The 15,098-nt window shown below is 42.6% G+C and overlaps 1 pseudogene; it reads right to left on the reverse strand.

Annotated features, from left to right (window-relative positions):
* Nucleotides 1–10,595: 10,595 nt before the first annotated feature.
* Nucleotides 10,596–10,713, reverse strand: LOC126485435 (5S ribosomal RNA; annotated as a pseudogene).
* Between the last annotated feature and the right edge of the window lie 4,385 nt (nt 10,714–15,098).

Below are 15,098 nucleotides of genomic sequence, written 5' to 3' on the forward strand. Positions count from 1 at the left end.
ACATTGAGTGAGGCAGACCGCACATACTAACGACCAGTTAAATACGTTTATCAGCTGCCATGATCGAGGTAGAAGCGTAACAGTCACTGCTTTGATACTGTTTAAATGTTCTTCCCGGCAGCTGACAAGAGTGTACCGTTAGTTCACTGTCACGACAAGTATTAAACTCCAGCTATCATCTAAATTCCCACCAGACGTTTGACGGAAACACTCTATCTTTCACTCTATCAGAATAGCCGACCAGATTACGTCCGTATCTGTGTAAGTAGTTAGCAAAGTGGAAACACGACAATAAATAAAAAACTGTAACGTGATCAGTTTATTCAGACCAGTTCAGACAGCTAATTATTCGAACTATGACTTGCCATTTGTTGAAAAAGTACCATAATATCTCCCATTATTACCTACTTTTCTGAATTGCTTCTGATTTAGCCCGATAACTGTAATTATTTGAAATGAGGTTTTGAACGGCGACTGTACTTGTAATTTTCAATCCGAAATAGGAGTCCACAAACACACATACACACACACACACACACACACACACACACACACACACACACACACACACACACAGAGAGAGAGAGAGAGAGAGAGAGAGAGAGAGAGAGAGAGAGAGAGAAAGAAAATTAAAAGTGAAACTTCCCCTTTTTTACAATTATACATGACTGTGCTTAACCTGACACACAATATTTTTAGCGCAACGCAATCTGACTTTCAAAATTCCCTACAAAAGAATGGCCCTGACTAACATTAAACTATACCTTTCACGAATCACTTACCTCACAAAAATCTTCGCTGCTCAAGCTACTGCAATACAGCGAGCGCCACTACTGCCAGCTAAATAAAAGATTCAAACTATGGAAGGCACTAACTACTGATAGGGATAGTTAGCAAATGAAAGATATTAATAGAGAACAAACAATGTATTTACCTTGATATCATCATATATAAAATAATATCTAGTTAATTGCAAGCGTAGCTGCGAAATACTTGGTGCAAATCTATATGCATGCCACAACTGTTTTACTGTACAACAATGAAAGGCTACAACTACAAAGGAGATTCTCTCTACAATTACGCGCTAGCAATAAACAAAGGCTACACTAAATACACAAACTACAAGAAAAATCAGAAGATTCCAGTGAGGTATCCTAGGCTAAGGGTCGACATATGAAACGTCCCCTTAGAACAATTTATACAAGACTGTGCTTAACCTGACACACAATATTTTTAGCGCAACGCAATCTGACTTTCAAAATTCCCTACAAAAGAATGGCCCTGACTAACATTAAACTATACCTTTCACGAATCACTTACCTCACAAAAATCTTCGCTGCTCAAGCTACTGCAATACAGCGAGCGCCACTACTGCCAGCTAAATAAAAGATTCAAACTATGGAAGGCACTAACTACTGATAGGGATAGTTAGCAAATGAAAGATATTAATAGAGAACAAACAATGTATTTACCTTGATATCATCATATATAAATATAGCAGTTCATGACAAATTACAAATCTCCGCCATCTCTCTCCCCACATCCACCACTGCTGGCGGCTCACCTCCAACTGCGCAACGCTACGCGCTGTTCACAGCCAGCTGCCTAACACTACAATGGCGAGTATTACAACAATGCAAAGCAGACACAGACTGCCCACAGCACAGCCAGTGATTGTCATACAGAGGTGGCGTTACCAATAAAAAAACCTAAACAGCCTACTTACATAAGAACCTAAACAGCCTACTTACAAACGTCGGAGTGAGATAAGAGTATATAAATCTGTAGTTTAATTGTTCAGATTATAGGCAGTGAAGCCGGCCGAAGTGGCCGCGCGGTTCTGGCGCTGCAGTCTGGAACCGCGAGACCGCTACGGACGCAAGTTCGAATCCTGCCTCGGGCATGGATGTCTGTGATGTCCTTAGGTTAGTTAGGTTTAACTAGTTCTAAGTTCTAGGGGACTAATGACCTCAGCAGTTGAGTCCCATAGTGCTCAGAGCCATTTTATAGGCAGTGAAACGGAATTTGTAATTTTATAGTCGAGATGCCTCGTCTCAAAGCGCAAGTTTGTTAATAAATCGCAAAACTGAACAGTTGGAAATAAATTTCTTGTGCCAGCTGTTATTGCAGTAACCACTGCAGGCATATTTCAAAAATGGTTCAAAATGGCTCTGAGCACTATGGGACTCAACTGCTGAGGTCATTAGTCCCCTAGAACTTAGAACTAGTTAAACCTAACTAACCTAAGGACATCACAAACATCCATGCCCGAGGCAGGATTCGAACCTGCGACCGTAGCGTTTCAAAAATGGTTCAAATGGCTCTGGGCACTATGGGACTTAACACCTGAGGATATCAGTATCCTATACTTAGAACCCAACTAATCTAAGGACATCACACACATTCATGCCCGAGGCAGGATTCGAACCTGCGACCGTAGCAGCAGCGCGGTTCCGGACAGAAGCATCTAGAACCGCTCTGCTACAGCGGCCGGCTAGGCATATTTCTTCACACACTATTTTAAAGAACTTCGTACTAAAGTTAGTACCATGTCAACTATACTATTGAAATATGTTTCCTGGTGTCCATCTGCAACTTACTTTCTGTTCGAAGTGTGGGAGTTACCTGTACCGAAAAGAAGCGAATCACTGCAATATTGTCTCATAATGCGTAAACAACCATACTGTATCAGTATGTGGTAGCCTGTAAGAGGGCAGAATGAACCAAATCCATGAAATCAAAGAAATAATTCACCTTTAACACAGAGTATCAGATATGGATAGCTGTAACGGTTAATTAACGATTGCTGGTATCATAGGCGGTTACTTTTAGCAACGATTGTGCAAAATTTGCAAATACGAGGATATACAAACTTAATTTCAAATAAACAGCTGATCAAAGAAATATTCCACTGTAGAAAAATTCACTCATTGCTGAACTTAAAGATTAACTTGATGCGATATTTATTCCTCTATTTCCTTACCTGAATACCACAGGCTAAAGCGGCTCTCCCGAAAATTCTTATGAACACTGTTCGTGGATTTAGGAGACGCTGCGGCAGTATCGTGTTCTAAAGGCATGGCCGCCGGCAGGTCAGCATAAAAAGCAAATAAAACCCCTGTCCCAATCAAAATGCGAAACAAATGATTGCTGCTACGGGACGGACGTCAACACTTCCGCTGCACTCAACCCGTTTTACATTTCTTTTTGAAGCTCACCGGATAAAATGTTAATCACCCCCTTAAAACAGTCCACTGGCCAGTTTGGAGCGCTTTAGGAGATGTATTTCTGGTACTAGGAGGTCATCTACCACAGACGTAAATAAAGGCAGTGATGTGCTGTATGTGTGTCAGTCACTTATATGGAATCACCGCAGTAAATGGGTCGGCGTGAAGACCTGAGAGAATGGCAGAAGGGACCTGTCTGATTTGTACGTGATCACACCATGAATGAATTTGCCCGGTTTGTCGGTGTTTGAGTGCGGAATGTCGAAGGTCCACCATGTCTGCAAGGAATGGTGTATCACTCGTAGCCATGTGGCACGGCTAAGAGTTGTAAACTACCGTAGGCTCCTGTAGACTTTCGTAAGTAAGCGTAGACTGCGGTAATTTTCGTAGTAGCTTTTGTCAGATAGGTCGTCACCTCGTTAGCTTACGTTAGGTGTGTTGCATACCTGTTGGACGTTACCTCATTTCGATCGCTTTGTGTCTTACGAGATACCCCTAGAAACCTAAAGCAGTGAACCACCTAGAAAGTGAGTGTGGATATACTAAAGGCCAAAGTAACCTACGGAACATTTTTATTCTACATATTTATTCACCTGTCTTACTTAAAAATAAATAGCATAATTGAAGTTTTCCGTGTTTAATTCAGGTTTCATTTGAAAACTGTTGATTTGTAATGTGAAACAAAGGGATGTTGTAGTAAAAATAAAAATAAAAATACAGGTTCAAGGTATAGCGCTAGAAAACGGAATTTGCTCAACAATAGATAAACTTAAAAAATAAAAAAAAAACGCAAAACAAAAACGTATGAAACATCGCTTCAATACTTTGTCGAGCTTATATCTAACATGCGTTCTATTGAGTACAAAATAACAATAATTATATAGATTTTTTATGTTTGTGCAGGAAACTGTGCTTGCATCAAAATTAAGTGCTTTATTTACATAAAAGCGCAGAAGTTACATGATCAAGTAATTTTTATTACTTTTAAAATGCAATTTATATCTCGTAAGCATATAAAATACACAACGGATTAACGCTGAAAGACGTGCTGGACTAATGATGTCAAAATAAACAAACGAAAGACAAAGAGGAATCGCTGGCTTCCAGTTCCTCTCTCACTTGTTCATTTATATTTCTTTAATTACCAGTGCTACCACTGTTACCTGTATTGCTACTCTTTATTACGTGATTTATGTACTCTAACAAAACTACCTAACCGTAGATTTGGTATAGCGCATCTCTAGACGCTGCATCAGAACAGCGGTCGTAAAAACGGCCTAACCGACAGAGACGGGACACGAGTATCACGCCTTATCAATGATAATCGGCTTCAAACCCGACAGGAATCTCTGATCTCAGTGAATGCGCGTCCAGGTAGCTAGTTTGAAAGCCAAGTTTGCGAAGGGAACTGCAAGCAGTGGACATTTGGAAGCGGGTACCTCGCATGACGGGCCAGACAACACCGGGCCAGACAACACCGAAACCGGGCTGCAACTGGATGGAACCAAGTAGTGTGGTCGGACTAGTCGCGATTTTGCCCTTTCTCGAATGATGCTGTCTATCGCGGGCAGCGACGGACAAGTGAGAGGTTGAGCACGCAGAGTTTCGGCGGAGTAGGCTGCAGTTCAGGCCGATGGCGATTCTCTTGTGTTTTGGAGGTGTTTTGCGGTCCACGATTCGCACTCACACTTCCATGTTACCGTAAACGTTTACTGGGACTTTCCTTTCAACATCATTGCTGGCCACGTTTTGCGCTTTCTTCTACATATTCATGACGTGGACACTTCCGTCTTCCAAGACATCAGCCATGTTCAGAGGCGTGCACTGCACCATTGTAGCTTGACTGGCCCGCTAAATTACACTGTTTTAATCCCACAGAATACGAGGGGGACCCAAAAATAGCGACAATTATTTTACAAAAAATCTTGCGTCTGACGGAGAATTTTCGAAACTTAAACACCAATAAAATAGTGTCCATCAGACATCATGCGCTTTTCGCAACGTTTTTCTTCCATAGGTGGAGACAGTTTTTAAACTAGTCTGCAAATTTTTACTGCCCCGATTGTTTTTTTTTTTCACTTTTTCTGCTTACTGAAAATTCTTCCCGTTCAGGTTTCTTTCCATTCTTGGGAATAGGTAACGTCGCTAGGGGCAGATCTGGTGAGTAGTGTGTGTGAGAAACCGTTGTCATTGGCTTTTGGCCAAAAACGGTCTGCTATTCGACACTAAATCCTGTGTGCGTATGGGCGCTGTCCTGGTGGTGAAAATGTCAATCTCCTGATTCCCATTATGCAGGTCGTTGTTTTCTGACTATTCCACATAAACGTCTTCGTAGTGCAAGGTAGTAATGTTGGTTAACTTTGGTTCCCTGGGAAACAAATTCACGGTCGACGTTCCTCTTGATGTCGAAAAAGCAGTGCAACGTAGTTTCCACATGGGATCTCCCCTCTCTTGCTTTCTTTGGTACTGGTGATATTGGCTGGATTGTTGCTTGGTTTGTCGGTCGTATACGTAACAACACGATTCGTCGCTCGAGATGACTTTTTCGTCAGAAACCGGTTCAATTTCTGACTCTTATTTCAGTTAGCGACACTCACACAAGGGATTGACTCTGTGGTAGTCAGAAAGCACACGCGGAACGAATTTTGTTGCAAAACGTTTCATCTACATGTCTTCAGTCAAAATTCGTTGGCATAATTTCCTCCGGCCGCTGTGGCCGACCGGTTTTAGGCGCTTCAATCTGGAACCGCGCGACCGCTAAGGTCGCAGGCTCGAATCCTGCCTCGGGCATGGATGTGTGTGATGTCCTTAGGTTAGTTAGGTTTAAGTAGTTCTAAGTTCTAGGTGACTGATGGCCTCAGCAATTAAGTCCCATCGTGCTCAGAGCCATTTAACACTCAGACAACGAGACTTTTCCAGTATCCAGTATGCGCTTTACAACTGTTGTTTGTAACAAAGATCGTGACAGAAAGGTATGGCCATTCGTGTACCCAGGTTCGTCGTTGAGTACACTATCTCAGGCGGTCCTGTCTGTGATGCAGCGTCAAGGGTAACCGCAGCCATGGTCTCCGAGCTGATAGTCCATGCTGCTGCAAACGTCGTCGAACTGTTCGTGCAGATGGTTGCTATCTTGCAAACGTCCCCATCTGTTGACTCAGGGATCGAGACGTGGCTACACGATCCGTTACGGCCATGCGGATAAGATGCCTGTCATCCCGACTGCTAGTGATACGAGGCCGTTGGGATCCAGCACGGCGTTCCGTATTACCCTCCTGAACCCACCGATTCCATATTCTGCTAACAGTCATTGGATCTCGACCAACGCGAGCAGCAATGTCGCGATACGATAAACGGCAATCGCGATAGGCTACAATCCGACCTTTATCAAAGTCGGAAACGTGATGGTACGCATTTCTCCTCCTCACCCGAGGCATCAGAACAACGTTTCACCAGGCAACGCCGGTCAACTGCTGTTTGTGTATGAGAAGTCTGTTGGAAACTTTCCTCGTGTCAGCACGTTGTAGGTGTCGCCACCGGCGGCAACCTTGTGTGAATGCTCTGAAAAGCTGATCATTTGCATATCACAGCATCTTCTTCCTGACGGTTAAATTTCGCGTCTTTAGCACGTCATCTTCGTGGTGTATCAATTTTAATGGCCAGTAGTGTATATTCACAGCCACCAGGAAATTTTCTAATGCTATTTCCTCGGTTTTATCCCCTCCGAGGAGCTCCTGCAGGTACCCTCCTCCCCCGCTCGCCCCCGCGTGTGAAGTGCAGCCCGGGCTGTCTTCACCAGCTCGGCTCGGCCCGGCGGGCCGCTAACGAGCCTGGGAGCCCGGCGCTGCCCGCGCCTTGCCAAGTCACCTCCAATAATCATTCCACAAATCCGCTTTCCATACTGATGCTCATCGCGCTCTTTTACCTTTTTCCGCTTACACGCTGTCGTGATTTTCATGTGCTTTCTTTTTCGCGTACCGGCTGCGACGGGACCGGTTTGCAGAGAGCGCGCCGCCTCCGGGAGCAGGTTGCTGCGAGCTGTCGATCGGCCGAGTCGGACTTCTGAACAGCTCGCCGGCCGGTCGCGGATCAGACGGCAGGTGTGGAAACTGTCCGCCGGCGCTCACCCGCTTCTACGCTGACGGTCACTCTCTTGTTCTCTGGCGGAACTGACAAGGGAACCTCCCCATCGCACCGCCCTCAGATTTAGTTATAAGTTGGCACAGTGGATAGGCCTTGAAAAACTGCACACAGATCAATCGAGTAAACAGGAAGATGTTGTGTGGAATTGTGAAAAAAATGAGCAAAATATACAAATTGAGTAGTCCATGCGCAAGATAGGCAACATCAAGGACAGTTTGAGCTCAGCAGCGCCATGGGCCCGTGGTTAGCGTGAGCAGCTGCGGAACGAGATGGCCTTGGTTCAAGTCTTCTCTCGAGTGAAAAGTTTAATTTTTTATTTTCAGGTACTCACACATAATCAACTTTGCTCTCCAAAATTCCAGGGCATGACCAGATTTGCTTGGACATATGGAGGATTTGACGGTGTACCCACGGAAAAATTTGAAAACGTTAAAAACATGTTTTAACAGAGCACAGAAAAACTGTCCGACTGTGAAACTGTTGCATTCATTTGTTGCAGTTTATGTGACAAACTCTTATGTTTTCATCACTTTTTTGGGAGTGATTATCACATCCACAAGAAAAGCTAAATCGGGCAAGGTAGAAGAATCCTTTTACCCATTCGCCAAGTGTACAAGTTGGGTGGGTCGACAACATATTCCTGTCATGTGACGCACGTGCCGTCACCAGTGTCGTATAGAATATATCAGACGTGTTTTCTTGTGGAGGAATCGGTTGACCTATGACATTGCGACCAAATGTTTTCGGTTCACATTGGAGAGGCACGTCGTTCCGTCTACTAATTGCACGGTTTTGCAGTGCGGTCGCAAAACACAGACACAAAACTTATTACAGTGAACAGAGACGTCAATGAACGAACGGACGGATCATAACTTGGCGAAAAATAAAGAAAGTAAACTTTTCACTCGAGAGAAGACTTTTTTTTTGGTCACGTGCTTTTTTTTCTCGTTTTTGTTTGTTGTATCTGCTCGGTGCGGACGTCGCAAGACATTCGTTGCAGTTCGTCGTTGATCCATTAACTCAGTTTTTTTTATTACTGAGGGCATCTAACCCTCTGACCGAACACGCTGAGTTACCGTGTCTGCTACTTGAACCAAGGACCTCTCGTTCCGCAGCTGCTCACGCTAACCACGGCACTGCTGAGCTCACACTATCCTTGATGTTGCCTATGTTGCGCATGAACTACTCAGATTGTATATTTTGCTTATTTTTTTCATACTTCCACACAACTTGTTCCTGTTTTCTCGATTGATCTGTGTTCAGTTTTTCAAGGCCTATCCAACTTATCCAACTTATAACTAAATCTGAGGGGGGGTGTGATGGGGAGGTTCCCTTGTGAGCTTAGCCACGCAGCGCGTTGTGCTGGAAATGTCAGTTAACTGTTGTGATACGCCGAACACGCCTCGAAGTGAACCTTACTGCTATGCCCGGCGTGGGCGTAATACGTTCCACTGGCGAGCCCCACGAGAGACGTCTTCACTCTTTAGTTTTGCTGTCTCATGCAGCACCGCTGCCGACAACACTGAACACGCGCGTGAACGTCTTATTTGTAGCTGTTAAGGCGCGAGTAATCGTCTCGGCAATTTGACCTTAACCGACTCCACTGGTAGAAGCTGTGTAACATTCCTATGTGTTAGCTAGCCCTAACGACTTCGTCGAAATTTTGTCCTTGGAAAAGAGTGGTTGTGTGTTTGGGGGGGGGGGGGGGGGGAGTGCGGCGGAGCGTTAAGGTAGGCATGTAACGAATGAATACAGTTTTCCACTAAAAAAAAAAAAAAACGAAATTCGAATATATTTCGTACACCCTTTCCGACGACATTTGTAAGAAACCGAGGCTTGTCAGTTCACTACATGATTAGTGTTGATGAAGAAATTTTCTTGTATCAGACATCGCCATCAAAACTTAAGTAAAATTGTACATTGGGAAAATTACTGCTTCAGTGTTTTTCAGAACACTTTTGCTCTATTTTTCATCCACACTGAGCACACATTCAGACACTGATTAGTAACCAAAATACACCATTATCGTAGTAAAATACGAAACGCGCGGGATTAGCCGAGCGGTCTAGGCGCTGCAGTCATGGACTGTGCGGCTGGTCCCAGCGGAGGTTAGAGTCCTCCCTTGGGCATGGGTGTCTGTGTGTTTGTCCTTAGGATAATTTAGGTTAAGTAGTGTGTAAACTTAGGGACTGATGACATTAGCAGTTAAGTCCCATGAAATTTCACACTCATTTGATTTTTTTTTTTTAACAAAACACGCGAAGGAACAAATTTAAACTATCTACTGCCTCTAGTATAGATTTAAATGTCAGGAAGTCGTTTCTTAAAGTATTTGTATGGAGTGTAGCCATGTATGGTAGTGAAACGTGGACGATAAATAGTTTAGACAAGAAGAGAATAGAAGCTTTCGAAATTTGGTGCTACTGAAGAATGCTGAAGATTAGATGGGTAGATCACATAACTAATGAGGAGGTATTGAATAGAATTGGGTAGAAGAGGAGCTTGTGGCACACCTTGACTAGAAGAAGGGATCGGTCGGTACGACATGTTCTGAGACATCGTGGGAACACCAATTTAGTATTGGAGGGCACCGTGGAGGGTAACAAACGTAGAGGGAGACCAAGAGATGAATACACTAAGCAGATTCAGAAGGATGTAGGCTGCAGTAGGTACTGGGAGATGAAGAAGCTTGCACAGGACAGAGTACCATGGAGAGCTGCATCAAACTAGTCTCAGGACTGAAGACCACAACAACAACAACAACAACAACAACAACAACAACACTGCCTCAGCCATAATCTTTTATTTTGTTTTCTTCTCAGTTACCTTCCTTTATTCTACTTGATATACTGAATAATTTAATCGCAAAAAAAAAAAAAAGGGTCCTGTCTTTCCCCACAGGTCAGACGGACATAATATTGCAGTTACATCTACTATGTTACATTTGTTAAAAGGACTAAAATTTTTATCCTTATGATCCGCCATATTTGTTATTCAAACACATAATTAAAACTAAACTAAACTCCTCCCGAACAGGCCACGAAGGCCCAAAAGTACCGACCGGCCGCCGTGTCATCCTGAGCCCACAGGCGTCACTGGATGCGGATTGGAGGGGCCTGTGGTCAGCACACCGCTCTCCCGGCCGTTGTCAGTTTCCGACACCGGAGCCGCTACTTCTCAGTCAAATAGCTCCCCAGTTTGCCTCACAAGGGCTGAGTGCACTCCGCTTGCCAACAGCGCTCGGCAGACCGGATGGTCACCCATCCAAGTGCTAGCCCAGCCCGACAGCGCTTAACTACGGTGATCTGATGGGAACCGGTGTTACCACTGCGGCAAGCCCGTTGTCTCTAACACAGCATTAAATTTATGTAATCTACACAGTTCTTTCGGTTTGTGAATCTTGTCTCACGTTGTAAGTATTGTCACTCATTTGATTGTTAGGTATTTCCACTATTGAGGAAAAGAATTCTTAAACTATACGGGACACCGCAAAGAGTTACAGAACGTACTTTTACAGGGTAAAGATCTCATCTGTATTCATAACCTAAAACAAGACAATGATTCGTCTTCCAAGAGTCGTATTCCTTCTCTCTAGACCCCAATGCATGATGACGTAACTCATAACCCATTCAGTACTGTGCTGTTCACTGTATGTAAGTTAACATATTTTTCAAGGAAGTTTTTGTAGCTTGATGAAATGAGTTATACAGTTAATATGGTCTCATGCATATAGACTGCATTGCATTAAACTACTAAAACGGTCTAGATGAATCGATTAACTTTCATAAATCTGTCTGCTCGGCCCTTGATAAGCTCGTTTTATCTATTTGATGTCCAAGTCCCTGGTAAACTGTGGAAATGACCCTTCAGTAGGGTTAACATTTGATTAAACCTCGTAATAACCTGAAAAGGTAGCCCAGCTTCTTAGATTCTTAAGCCTTTCCACAGAATTTCGTCGGATAACCTGTCCAGATTTCGCTCCGTTTACACCACTGAAATTATTGGTAACATAAGATGATCCTTATGCAGTCCGTGTTACCAGCACTTCCAATTTTTCATCTGACTTTCTTCCATGCTATCCTTTAAAAAATATGAATGCCGCTTGCAATTTACTTGCTTCGTCATGTGCTTTCTTGTAACCACATATATAGCGTCAGCTGCAAACCTAAAATTATCTTCTGCAGTACCTCGTTCATTTCTCTTCTGAACTCCTCTTAAACTATTGTCATTATCTCTTCGGCACCTACGCTCTGCGTCATGCTCCTTACCGTTGTCCATTTTGTTCTGTTTGAATAATTGACTTACCAATTTTTTATTTATATCTGTAGCTCTTATCGTTTGCAAATTTCATTGTGCTTGCATGTGAGAGATGTATTACTTAATAAAATGCGCTCGTATTCTTTAAGATACGAAAATTTTTATCCAACTAAACATGCATCTACAGGTGTATTCAGCAAGTCACCGTATGGTGAACGGCCAAGTGTAATTCGTGTGTCACCTTCATTTTCCCCTCAATCCTTTTCCAGTATCGAACGATGCGTGACAAGACCGATTGCCAGTAGGCCCCCGTGTCCTTTGGAATCTCTCTCATTTTAACTTCACAGTCTTTTCGCGAGATATACTTAGGACGACACAGTACATTGGTTGAATCTTGTGTGAAAATACGCTCGGTGCTCTTTAACAGCAACACGGTCCTTGTTCAAAGCCGGTGGTAGCTATATAACATCGTCCGATATTGTACTAAATGCTTTCTCGGAAATTTGTTTTGAACAATTAATTCAGGCGCCCACTGTAAGTGTAAATCGCTGTGAAAACATGCTTAACCTCTTAGCAACAAATAATCCCGAACAAATAGAGAGCATCATGAGGATACAGCGATTAGTGACCACAAGGTCGTAATAGAGAGACACGCAAAACATATGTTTCAAAAAGTAGATAAAAATGCACTTGAAGCCTTCGCAAGAGTCAGTCTCCATTGCTTCTGAACTAATTATGTAAGCATTGACCAGATGTGGCTTGGACTCAAAGAAATTGTATCGATATAATTTGAGAGATTAATAACAAATAAATTAATAAGAGACGGAACTGATCCCTCATGGTGCACAAAAATGTCAGAACACTGTTACCGAAGCAACGAAAAAAAGCGAGCCACATTTAAAGGAACGCAAAATCGCCAAGATTCGCGAAGTTTCACAGAAACTCGAAATTTAGCACGAAACTCAGTGCAAGATGTTTTCAATAGTTTCGCCGGCCGGTGTGGCCGAGCGGTTCTAGGCGCTTCAGTCTGGAACCACGCGAACGCTACGGTCGCAGGTTCGAATCCTGCCTCGGGCATGGATGTGTGTGATGTCCTTATGTTAGTTAGGTTTAAGTAGTTCTAAGTTCTAGGGGACTGATGACCTCATAAGTTAAGTCCCATAGTGCTCAGAGCGATTTGAACCATTTTTTGAATAGTTTCCACAACGAAACTCTGTCTCGAAATCTGACAGAAAATCCTTAGATATTGTGGTCGTATTTAAAGTACACCAGCGCCAAGATACAATCAATATCTTCACTGCACGATAGTGTTGGTAATGTTACCGATGACAGTGTCACTAAAGCAGAGTTACTAAATACGGTTTTCCTAAAGTCCTTCACCAAAGAAGACGAAGTAAATATTACAGAATTCGAATTAAGAACTGCTGCCAACATGAAGAACTTAGAAGTAGATATCCTCGATATAGCAAAGAACCTCAAATCACTTAGTAAAGCTTCCTGTACAGATTACATACCATTTAGATTCCTTTCAGAGTATGATGATGATAACACCTCCATACATAGCAATCATATACGACCGCTCGCTCGATCAAAGATCTGTACCTGAAGACTGGAATGTTTTGCAATACTCGAGAAAGGAAATAGGAGTAATCTAATGAATTACAGTCCCGAATCACTGACGTAGATTTGCAGTACTGTTTTGAAACGTGTACTGTGTTCGAATATTATAAATTGCCTCGAAGAAAACGATCTACTTTCCCTAGTCAGCACGGACTCAGAAAACATCGTTCTTGTGAAACACATATAGCTCTTTATTTGCACGCAGTAAGTGGTGCTATCAGTAGGGAAACTCTGATTTCATGTTTCTGGATTTCCATTCCTCCACTCCTAGATACCGTTCCTCATAAGCAGCTTATAATCAAATTGCGTCGCTATGGGGTATCGTCTCAGTTGTGCAGTTACGTTCGTGATTTCCTGTCAGGAAAATAACAGTTGGGTGTTACCTAAGGAAACGATGATAAATGATTTACAAGACGATCTAATCAGACGTCTTAAAATTTTTGCAGATGGCGCTGTTATTTACCTTCTGGTATAACATTAGACAATCAGAACCAACTGCAAAACGATTTAGACAGAATACCTGTATGGTGCAAAAGGTGAAAAGTGTAATGCCATCAACACGAGTACTAAAATGCCTAGGTTAAATTTCGGTTACTTGATAAATCACACAAATCTGAAAGCTATCATTTCAACTAAATGCCTAGGGATAACAATTACGAACATTGGCAGTACACTTAGAAGATGCAACAAATCCACCACGCTTGTCTGTCCTCTGCTAGAGTATTTCCTTGCCTTATGGGGTCCTTACTAGGTAGGACTGACAGAGGACATCGAAAAAGTTCGAAGAAAGGCAGCCCGTTCTTTACTTTCGCAAAATAGGGCTGAATGTGACAAGGAGATGATACGCGAGTTGAGTTGTTGAAATCTTTTTACGAAATTTCAGTCCACAACTTTCTACTCCGAATGCGAAAATATTATGTTGACGTCCGCCTACACATAGAGAAATGATCGTCGTAATAAAATGAGAGAAATCACGGATCGCACGGAGCGGTTTAAGAATTGGTTCTTTCTCTGTACCGTTCGAGACTGGATTGGTAGAGAAGTAGTGTGAAGTGCTCTAAGAACCCTGTGCCAGGCACTTACGGGTGATTTTCTGTGTAGTCATGTAGACGTAGGTGCACGAAGCTCTCTTGTTACGCCTGCCACTGCATCTCTGTCATGCTTAAGCGCTTACCAAATAAACTTGTGACGAAACGCGCTGCTCTTCGTTGCACATTCTCTGTCATTCTTATGAGGCACAGATTCTAGATTGACGTGCGATATTCAACAATTGGTCGAAAAACTCGTTTTACAATTTACCTTCTTCGTTTGTGGAGTACATAAACAACAAGTATGTAAAAGTTTATTTGTCATTAAGAGTCCATATGTAACGACAAAATTATTTCTGTATTGTTTTTTTAAACGCTGACACGTAATTAATGTTTAATGTTGTTAACTGTGTTGTTACCTTCTGTCGTAATATAGTGAATTATTTCAGTATTTTCCTTTCACCTGTATAAACACATGTTTTCACAGCAAGTAATAGCCTCGTTTCATATTCCTGTACAATAATTTTATCCTCTCACTTAACATTTCATTTTTTTTAATACTACCCGATACTGAACTGACAATAACACTTCTTCGAAATGTGATACAGTTCAGGGCAATAAGATGACAAAGCATTCATTAGGTCTTACAGCGGGCGCCGTGTTTTGTATTTCAGGTCATAACTTTAATGTAGGTTTTTCCACTGTTACCCGAAATCAACACAAGAAACTCCCCGTTTTTTCTCCAAACAAAAGTTTCCCAAGTGGCACTCATTCTCTTAATCAGTTATGCGATTATCTGTATTTCAAATGCCGTTCTTTCTGCTAG

Source organism: Schistocerca serialis, chromosome 6 (assembly GCF_023864345.2).
Source record: "Schistocerca serialis cubense isolate TAMUIC-IGC-003099 chromosome 6, iqSchSeri2.2, whole genome shotgun sequence".
NCBI lineage: Eukaryota > Metazoa > Arthropoda > Insecta > Orthoptera > Acrididae > Schistocerca > Schistocerca serialis.